At 33.8% G+C, this 10,902-nt stretch overlaps 1 long non-coding RNA gene and 1 pseudogene across 1 annotated transcript; both read left to right on the plus strand.

The window, feature by feature from the left end:
- Positions 1–10,331, plus strand: part of LOC133185184 (phosphatidylinositol-binding clathrin assembly protein LAP-like) — a 41,675-nt pseudogene extending 31,344 nt beyond the window's left edge.
- LOC133185203 (uncharacterized) lies at positions 2,277–2,963 on the plus strand. Its single transcript, XR_009720886.1, has 3 exons — positions 2,277–2,401; positions 2,677–2,718; positions 2,912–2,963. It is a non-coding gene; the product is annotated as an uncharacterized LOC133185203 (long non-coding RNA).
- Positions 10,332–10,902: the final 571 nt, after the last annotated feature.

Raw genomic sequence — 10,902 nt, forward strand, 5'->3', positions numbered from 1 at the left:
ATATACTAACAAAGCTTATCTATTGATTGCATGTACACCAAATCCCCATGCCATTGTGGTAAACACTAAACACATATATTGATAAATAAAAAGTGCTAAAATATCTTACTGAGCAACTTTTACGGAAAAGATTAAAAAAAAAAAAGAAAAAGAAAAGAAATTGAATTAATCAAGTCTTTGGAATTTACACAATTTTCTTACTAAGTGAAAATAATCAAGGGAAAAAAAACAATGTAGAACAATGGCCTGGAGAGGTGTGTGTCATATATTACTGATTGTCTCTAACTGCATGTTTATATTTACTGTCTGTCTCTAGGCCAACTAACAGATGCCACAGGTCTCTTAGTTCCCCAGACTCCACAAAAACCAGGTACTGTTATATACAAAGTGTACTGTAGCTATATAACCAGACTGCACTGTAGCAGAATTATGTTACACAAGATTTTGCCTTCAAAGCTCACAATTTTACCTAAGGAATATTTTTGAACTCCCACAAAATCATGTACTTCATGATAGATTACAATCAACAACAGAAGAAAGTGTGTTTCTTGATAGTCATGACCTTACCATACAATGGCTTACTGATTATAGAAGCTTAGTGCCTTCTAAAGTCTTGAATTTTAATTTTAGACTATTTGGCTAGAGTAATACACTGTAGCTTAAGATATATAAGGGAAATAACTGACATTTTCTTTGTGCAAGGTAGATAACTCTGCATTGTTTTGTTTGTTCACACTGCCAGGCCTGCTGTCTCAAGAGGACACTCTAGAATCTCTAAATCCCCTTATGCCCACTTCCCAGTCGTCCACAGTAACCACCAATAGCGGACTGGCGTCTGGTGTTATCTTTAGTGTGGATTGTCCTAAAGAAGACAACGCATCTCTGTTGTCATCCTTTGGGAGTTCTGATGTAGCAGGCCTCGCTTCTTTTGGGAGAGGAACAAACATTCTTGGAGCTAGTTGTCCCAGTCCTACCATTGGAAACATCAGTACTGTAGGTGGTGCAGGAGCCACCATGATGGGGACAACCTCAGGTTTACTCAATTTCTCCTCCATACTGCTCAGTCTACAGTCACAGTGTTAAGTCTATTGTTTTCAGTTTTCATTTCTGGATAGAACTTATGACCATGTGGTATGGAGGAGATTAAATTTGTCAGTGGGTGTTTAGGACAGTTCTGTTTGTAACGTAGGCTCTGTCAGAATTATCTCTGATTTCACTTTGTGTTAAGTCCCCCTATCTGAGTTTTAGTATTGTGGTTTAGTTTAGAGAAACATTTTATGGTTGTTTTCTTATTTTTTCTGTAGAGTTTGATATAACCTTTAATTTCTTTCTCCCCCTTTTTTTGGCATTATGAGCACAGCTGGATGTCTTTTTGTTTCACTGAGTGTTAAATTTCTAGTGGTACTTTTTATTTCTTTGTTTATGACTCAGAGATAAATAGGGTCATTTGATTTCTCAGCAGAAAAATCTGTCTATTATGATTGAAGCAGTATCTCTGAAACAATTTGTTTTATTTTCTTGAAATGTATAGGAATGAAAGGACATTCTAAGATCTTGAGAAGTTTAAATAATTTTCACTGCTGCACTTTCATTTGGTATTTGTGAGCAAGTTTTTCACTTTGATATTTTGTCCAAGCATCAACTCAAACAGCTTTGACCTTACACACACACACACACACACACACACACATATATATATATATATATATATATATATATATATATATATATATATATATATATATATATATATATATATATATATATATATATATATATATATATATATATATATATATATATATGTATGTATGTATGTATGTAATTCAGGGATGATAGACCATGGTCATCAGGTCATTAGATGTACACTAGTTGTTTTGTTTTCAGAAGTAATCAAAATATTGAAATATTTGACTTCAATATTTCAATTCATTTTAATTCAATTTCATTCAACATCAAATGGTTTTATTTATTTATCCTCAGGCTGTTAAATAATAATTAGTGTTGTATTCACTTTACGTTTTATCTTAAAATCAAATCAATTTATAAATATGGTTAACTCTACATAATTGAATTCATGGAATTAATCGTCATAGCAAACAGTTCAGTGAATATATTGAATGAAAAAAAGGAGTTGGTTGTTTACTGCTAAAAATTTTGTCACTTTAGTGAAAAAAAAGATATATAAAGTAATGGTTTCAACTTAGATATTATGTTGCAGAAGACATACTTGTTTTGTGTGGGGAGATTGATTCTATTAGTTGTGTGACTGTGTGTTTTTTTGTGTGACATGTCCCAAATCTTTATTGTGTTTGTTAGATTTGTGTTAGAGACATTTAAATATGTATCCATTTGGTTCCACTTTCAGTATACCCAGGGCCACCAATGCCTGCTAGCCCAGGTTAGTTCACAATGGAATTCAATCAAATATTTATTGTGTACTCCAGATAATACATGAATAAGACACTGCTGTGCTGTTGGAACTAATATTGATGTGTACGTTCATTGTGTTTTCTAATAGTGTTGAATATTTATGAAATGTACTGGTTGTCGATTTGTTTAATTGTTCATTATACTATTGACTGTGGTACTAATACCATTGCAAAGTAAACCGACTTGAGTGACTTGAGTATTGAAGTGATTTTAAAATCAAAGTAAAATGTTCTGCTTTACAAGCTCTCCAACACAGAAGTTTGACTCCTACTTTTAAAGATTCAGGTATTAACTAGATTCTAGTATTATACAGTATATTGATTTCATAACAAAATGGATAAGAATTATTGACTCTTGCAGTGCAATTTCCACAGAACTTTTGATATTGAAAGCAAGGTCAATGTATTTTAAGTGTTTGTAATTGGTTTTATTTGCCTACTAATATCTAGAGTTTACTTGACTCTGTTGCCTTCCACAGCTCCAGGACGTTTAAGCCCCGCCCTTGTTTCCACCGACCAATCAGGTGATCAGGCTGTCACATTCAGTTTCTCCCAATCTGGTTTTTTTTTATTGTTTGTTTATAGTTATGTTCTTTTTTCTTTTGTATTTGAGTTTCAGGTTTGAGTCATGTTTCATCATGTTGATTGTAAAGTCCATTTTTCAGTAGATAGAAATTTCTAACTTTCTTATTATGCCCCGCCATGAATATGGCCGGGGCATATAGTGTTTGTCATGTCCGTCTTCCGTCCTTCCTTCCTTCTGTCCTTCTGTCCTTCCGTCCTTCCGTCCTTCCGTCTGTCCTTCCGTCACACTTTGCGTTTAGCTCTGTTCAAAGCTCAGTTTCAAAGAAACTATCCAAGATATTTTTATCAAACTTCATATGCTGATAGATATTGATGAGGGCTATGCAACTGCATCAACATTTTTTGACCTTGACCTTTCCTTTGACCTTGACCTCACTTTTCTTAAATTAGTGTTTAGCTCAGTTTTAAAGATACCATTCAAGATAGTGTAATGAAACTTCATATGTTGATACCTACTGACGTAAGCTATTCAACTGCATCAACATTTTTTGACCTTGACCTTTCTTTTGACCTTGACCTCACTTTTCTTAAATTAGTGTTTAGCTCAGTTTTAAAGATACCATTCAAGAAAGTGTAATCAAACTTCATATGTTGATACATACTGATGTAAGCTATTCAACTGCATCAACATTTTTTGACCTTGACCTTACTTTTGACCTTGACCTCACTTTTCTTAAATTGGTGTTTAGCTCAGTTTTAAAGATACCATTCAAGATAGTGTAATCAAACTTCATATGTTGATACATACTGATGTAAGCTATTCAACTGCATCAACATTTTTTGACCTTGACCTTACTTTTGACCTTGACCTCACTTTTCTTAAATTGGTGTTTAGCTCAGTTTTAAAGATACCATTCAAGATAGTGTAATCAAACTTCATATGTTGATACATACTGATGTATGCTATTCAATTGCATCAACATTTTTTTGACCTTGACCTTACTTTTGACCTTGACCTCACTTTCCTTAAATTAGTGTTAAGCTCAGTTTTAATGAAACCATTCAGGATATTTTTAACAAACTTCATATCCTGATACATACTGATGTAACCTTTTCAACTGCATCAACATTTTTTGACCTTGACCTTTCCTCTGACCTTGACCTCACTTTTCTTAAATTAGTGTCAAACTTCATATGCTGATACATACCGATAAGAGCTATTCAACTGCATCAATATATTTTGACCTTGACCTTTTCTTTGACCTTGACCTCACTTTTCTTAAATTAGTGTTTAGCTCATTTTTAAAGAAACCATTCATAATATTTTCATCAAACTTCATATGCTTATACATACTGATGTAACCTTTTCAACTGCATCAACATTTTTTGACCTTGAGCTTTCCTCTGACCTTGACCTCACTTTTCTTAAATTAGTGTCAAACTTCATATGCTGATACATACCGATGAGAGCTATTCAACTGCATCAATGTTTTTTGACCTTTACCTTTCCTTTGACCTTGACCTCACTTTTCTCAATTTGTGTTAAAATGTTGCATTACTAATATACCCTCGGCGGGGCATTCATGTCCTATGGACATATTTCTAGTTTTTCAAACTTATTTTTTGAACATATACATGTAATGTAAAAATTTAATGTACATAAAATTTATTTCCCCCAACCGTTTCTGTTCTTGATAGTTGACAATAATCACTGTGCTTTCCCTTTTACATAGATATCGACTCTCATAGAAATAATCACAATTATTATTAAAAGTAATAATCTTTATAAGAGTTGCTGATCCTTAGGCTATAGAAACAAGTTTCAGTAACTCCTGCTCAGAAATATATATATGTAATTTCCTGAATTTTTATGAAGAAAAACTTTCTTTAAAGTACATTTGCAACATTTTGTTAAAGTTTATTTTAAAATTTATATGATTTTTTTAATTAATGCCAAAAAAATGTGTACTTGTATAATTTTTTTGACTGAAATAAAAAAAGTTGTTTTGATATTAGTTTGTACAGTAGTGTTTTGTCTTTTTGCTGTAGGATTTGATGCATTTGGTGAAGTTTTGAAACCAACATCAACTGTAGATGGGATGAACAGCACAAGAAATGAAAAACTTATCAACAAAGACCTTGACTCAAGTCTCTCACAGCTGGCTGGCAACCTCAATATCAAGGGGTCAGGGTCACAGGTCAAAAAGTAAGTCATGAAAGGTCAAAATAGGTTCATGATCTAGGTAGCATGTAAAAGGAAAGAGAGTTCTGATGACAATTTTTGTGTAAGAAGTGTATGATTTACATATTGATTGATGTCAAACATACTATAGCCAAGAAGGAAATTCATATAACGTATAAATAGAATTATTTTTTGATTATGAACATTTTATTTATGATGTCAGAATCAGAAAATTTTATTTAAAATCGGATTTTCAAACAAATTACATATCTGTAGAGCTTTTGACCAACAGTCAAAATAAACAACAAATAAAGCGTTAAATTAATCACAAAACTACTATAATAGGAATTGTAGAAGATTAGAAATTGAATTTTAAAGATAATTTTTTACCCTTGCTATTTTACAACCAATTTTATTGTAAAAATCAAAGAATCAACCTCGTTCACTGGTTTTTGTAATATACTGTATACCACACCTGATTCTGACGTGTAGCTAAGGTGCAGACACTGTTGTGTAAGCTAAATACTAAAAAAGCGATACTTAGTAATTGACAAATAGAATAATATTGAAGTAAATCCTTCCAAATTCTTCAACTGACTGAAAAGAAATGTCTTCATTTAATTCAACATTTTTTTCTTTCAACAGTGTCTGGTTAATTTGGACATAGTTCAGTTTGGATCATGGCATAAGGCCCCAAAGCTATAAATGTGCTTATTCTTTTAACAGTACTTGATTTTATTATACACCCAACAGTGTATTACTCAGTTTTACTGTTGATTTTATGCAATCACATGATGGTGTGATCTGACCTTCCGGATCACCACACTGTGGTTTTCTGAATCCATATCAACTCCCTCTGAAACTGATGATGTAGTACACAGTATGCATGACGTGTTTTTTTTCCTTGTGTATCAAAATGTTCCTTGAAAATTGTTTTGTGTAATGGATAAAGGTTGAATAATTGCATCCCAGATGTTTTCTTTTTTAGTAATTTACTTATTACAGAGGGGTTATCGTACATAATAAATTTATCATTATAAAAGTAACTTTATCCAAAGAGCCGTATTACGTATCATTGACAGGCGCGGATTATCAGATCAAACTCGACGCTCCACGTCTTGATTGATCTGATGATCGGCATCTGTCAACTCGACGTGATACAGCTCTTTCCATCAAGTTACCATCATAATATTATATACTTATATTTAACTTTTGAAACTGTTTGTCATGTTGGACACAGTTGAAGCCTTTTAGAAAGGCTTTTGATATTTTATGTGTAAATCATGGAAAACTAATACCATCAAAGGGTACATAATTACATCTTTAATATTTCAGACAACAGCATGACTGGCAGCCGAAGGGCGAACAGAAGCAGACGGGTGGTCAGAACTGGCAGGGAGTGACCCCCAATGTATCGTCCACCACCTGGACCTCGCCAAACTACGGTCAACCCATGGTAAATAGTCAGCCCAATTTGACTAACCAGTCTACCATGGTTAACTCTCAACAGCCTGTGGTAAATATTGAGAATCTTTGTGGCCTGCGAGTGTTGTCACTGGTGCTTGTTTGAATTCTGTGGTCTGCGATTGTTGTCACCAGTGCTTGATAGAATCCCGTGTTCTGCCATGCTGTCACCTGAGCTTGTAGAGTTTTGCACTCACTTGTCTTGTAAACACATGCTCCAGTCCTAGTTTGGTCAAAATTTTGTGTATTCTGAAAATTTACATTACCGTATTTGGCTGAATATAATACGCATTGGTGTAAAATACGCACCCCCCTTTTTTGGCTTGAAAATTTGGGAAAAAACGCAGTTCGGTTGTATTATACACTGTCAAAAAATTGACCAAGCAGTAATGTTGTCTTTTTTACATCGCGGTAATTTTAACTTAAAATCTTTGTGGAAATAATGTATTGAAAATTTAAGCACGGTAACTTTTCATACGCGAACTTTGTTTTTTGAGCTTACGGTACTCCTGATTTTAAGCATGGCAGTATTATTCATAGAAATAATTAAATTATGCATTATAAATCATTTTTAAGCTAACAGCAATGTTGTCTTTAAAAATTGCAGTATAATTTTATTAATTTTAACAAAGAACAAATGTCGTCCCATTAAATTTATATCAGTCTAAATATATTAATCTTGCACTTAGATCTTCGTATGGTAATGATTTTATTCAAGAAAGCACAAAATATTATTGCATTTTATTTTAAATTATTTTTACCGTAATGTGTCGTAATCAACACAAGTTCATACGAAAGATAATGTACAAAGGTTAAAAATCGACCCCCGAATTTTAACAAAGAAAACGATCAAAGCCACTAATAAGGGCAGTAAATAATCAGTGCTCTAACTGTAAAAACAATGCTTAGGAATTGGTAGATGTCACAATTTTGTTTAATTTGATTATGTTGGTTATGGTGTACCATAGGTTCATTCTCATCGTATAGTCGTTACGGATAGCTGGTCACGGCTGTCAGACCGGTTTTAACAATTTTGTCTACGTGTAAGTTAGTTCTGAGCAGGCCGTAGAAGTGAGAAGGTGTGTCCTTCCTAAGTACAAATGTTGTATGACCTGTGTGGTCGCGAGAGAAATAGCTACGTGCTTTGGGCCTGAATGTTTTGTGTGTGGAGGTGTGCAGATATTCTTTGCATTTTTTTTTTTGGAGCACTATAATACTTGTTTGCACTTACTCTTTGTTCTTTTTCAAAGATTTGGTTACAGCGAGGGAATATTTCCATGCCATTATCACAAATTGTGACAGTAGACAATTTGTTTGCCCGGAGGGGTGTTGAGATCAAGTGACAAGTGCACATGTTCACCATGTTCACAACATTGGCTTCGATTAGGACATATAGTATACAGTGGTATAGTAGGGTGTTAATGTTGAAATGAATTTTCACCGCGTTATTTAAAACCCCAAATAAATGTTTATTTATTGTATTTCATTATAAAATTGCTCAATTTTGTTCCAACCGAGTGTCTGATTAGGTACATGTGTACTATGATTACACAAGCATGTGGCAAAGGAATGCATGAACGTCTGTAAATAACATCGTCAATGGCGGCCTACATGGAGACGATGAATATGCAGCTCAAATTAATTGGAGCTTGTTTTTAACATCATTTAACAACAGATTATCATTATCAACAGATAATAAATATAACATTTTCAAAAAGCCTACTTTCCAACAATAATTTTTCGAAGTTTTAGATACAGGGATAAACAAGAAATTGCCCATGTCTCTAGGTAGTACTACAATATGATAGCCGTGTTTCACCTGAAAGAAAAAACAATCAAAATCCTATTGTGGTGTAAAATACGCACCCCTTTCACACGAAAACATTTTCTAGGAAAAAAGTGCGTATTATATTCAGCCAAATACGGTATTGGTAAATTCAAAATTATATATAAGCATATGAAATTAAATGGTAATTATATGGTAAATTTTTATCAGGTACCTGTCCCAACCTACATAGAGATTTTTTTTTTATTTTTGAAATATGAATTAAAACCCTAACCAATTGTCCCAGTTGAATTCATCAAATATTGATAGTATATGACATTAATATTTTTTTCTTAAAATTATAAAAGATATTTTTGAGGATGAAGTTTTGACAATTCCACAAGATTGACCTTTAACTTGATTGAATTCTAATGATGCTATAAAGTAGAATCAGATAAATCTTATTAATGGCCAAGCTCTCCCTCTCCTGTCCCTATGACTTTCTTGACCAATGCCCAGCTCTCCCTCTCCTGTCCCTATGACTTTCTGGACCGGAAAGGATTGGAGATTTCTTGTTTTATGTTTTCCCATCACCATTATAACCAGAGTGTGTTCTGTGTTCACCGGTGCATTTTCTTGATGAGATTTTGTCCTCTCTTACTGCACACATTGCCTGCTTTAAGTAAAATGTTGTCTTAACTTTGAGACAAACTGTCACTGTAGGTCTTCTTGATGTACATGTATTTACTATTATTTACATTTGGATGGAGTTTCAAATTTTGCATGATAATAAACTGTGACTTCACTTATTAAAGCTCACCAATCAATAAATCAGTCAATTCAATCAATTAATCAATATTTTGATTAGAGTATCAATTAATTAATTAATCGATCAGTGAGAATTACATTCTGTATGCCCTTGGTAGTGTGCGATGAGATTTGACTGTAAAGGATGAAGGCCAAGGAGGAAATAACCTTACCTTGTATGTTAACTCTTTATAAAATTGTATGATACATATTGCAGCCAAGAATATCATAGGTCAGATTAAAAAGAAAACTTACACAAGAGATAGGCTATTTATTGTCCCATCACTGGTCACCACTGTTTTGGTTGAGGTCAGAACTTCTGCAATTCACTCTCCACTCCAGGCCTTGCTTTCAAACCTTCTGTTGATTTGTTGTTTAAGTTGTTGTAGATTTTTATTTCTGACTGCATTTATTTGGTAGATGATGTGTTATTGATGTATACTCCTTCTAGAGAATTATTGTAGTAAGCACTTTAACACAGATAAGTGATATATCAGAATGGACCTGTGGTGCTTATAAGAAAGATTCTTTGATATGATTAACTAAAAATAATGCTCAAAAATTGGTTTTTTTAGATCCTACATTGACAGAATGACAAATATCTGTAAGGTTGTTACGGTTTTAATTTTTGTAGATGATGGCACCAGTCATGGGATACGGTGTACAACCAATGATGTAGGTGTGAACTTATTTAGATGAAGACCACGTAGCCCTTTTCATAAAAAAATCTTAAGTTTTTTGTGTATGATTTTAAGACCTGTAGCCCTTTTCATAAAAAAAATCTAAGTTTTTTGCATATTATTTTAACTTTTAGTGTATTCCATTTCTCAATTACTGCGATTATATTATCTTTTTTACATTGATCTTTTTATCGATCTGTGACTCATTTTAAATTGTGTACAAATCACTTAACCTGATTTTCCCTCATGCTTACATCCAGCAACCAGGAATGATGGGCATTAGACCAGTGGGTATGCAACCAGGGATGGGAATGCAACCTGGCATGGGGATGCAACAACCCATGGGAATGCAGCAACCTATGATGTATGGAATGCAACCTGGGATGGGACCCATGATGTCACAGCCCCGCCCACCTGCACAAACCAATCAGGATCCGTTTGGAGCATTATGAGAATCGTCATTTTGTATTCGTCATTCAGATATTAACAAAGAGAATTGAGGCTGGTCAGTTTCTATTCTCCCTGCAATTTACCAGTAGAAAAGGGGGGGGGGGAGTATGGAGATTCAATACTAGGTATCATCTTTCCACAGGTAATTAAGTTATGCTGAGAATTTTTCCTCAGCACAGCATTTTTAGCTCTTCTGAGCCAAAGGCTCAAAGAGCTAATGCTATGACCATTTGTGAGGTGTGCGTAAACTTTTTAGAATATGGGCCATAACTCAAGAACCCCCTTGGCCAATTATTGTCAAATTTGTCACAGGGTATCCTTGGCCCAAGGGCTCCCTTTTATACTAAAACTAGGGTTGTGACCCCTAAAGAAGGGGAGTTAATTAGGAAAATAGAAACAAAGTACTGGTTGCTAAAAAATCTTCTTCTCAAGAACCACTGGGCAGATTATCACCAAACTTACACAAAAGGATGAGGATATGTTGTAGATTAAAATTTGCACGGGGATTTACCCTGGGGCAAAGGGCATGGTCTCAAAGTCACTTCAAAGTTGACCAAAAATTACATTTTATTAAAATGATGCTATTTTGCTTACTAT

The sequence above is a fragment of the Saccostrea echinata genome, unplaced genomic scaffold (genome assembly GCF_033153115.1).
Source record: "Saccostrea echinata isolate AGI-Se365-2 ecotype Australia unplaced genomic scaffold, CSIRO_AGI_Sech_v1 ptg000012l, whole genome shotgun sequence".
NCBI lineage: Eukaryota > Metazoa > Mollusca > Bivalvia > Ostreida > Ostreidae > Saccostrea > Saccostrea echinata.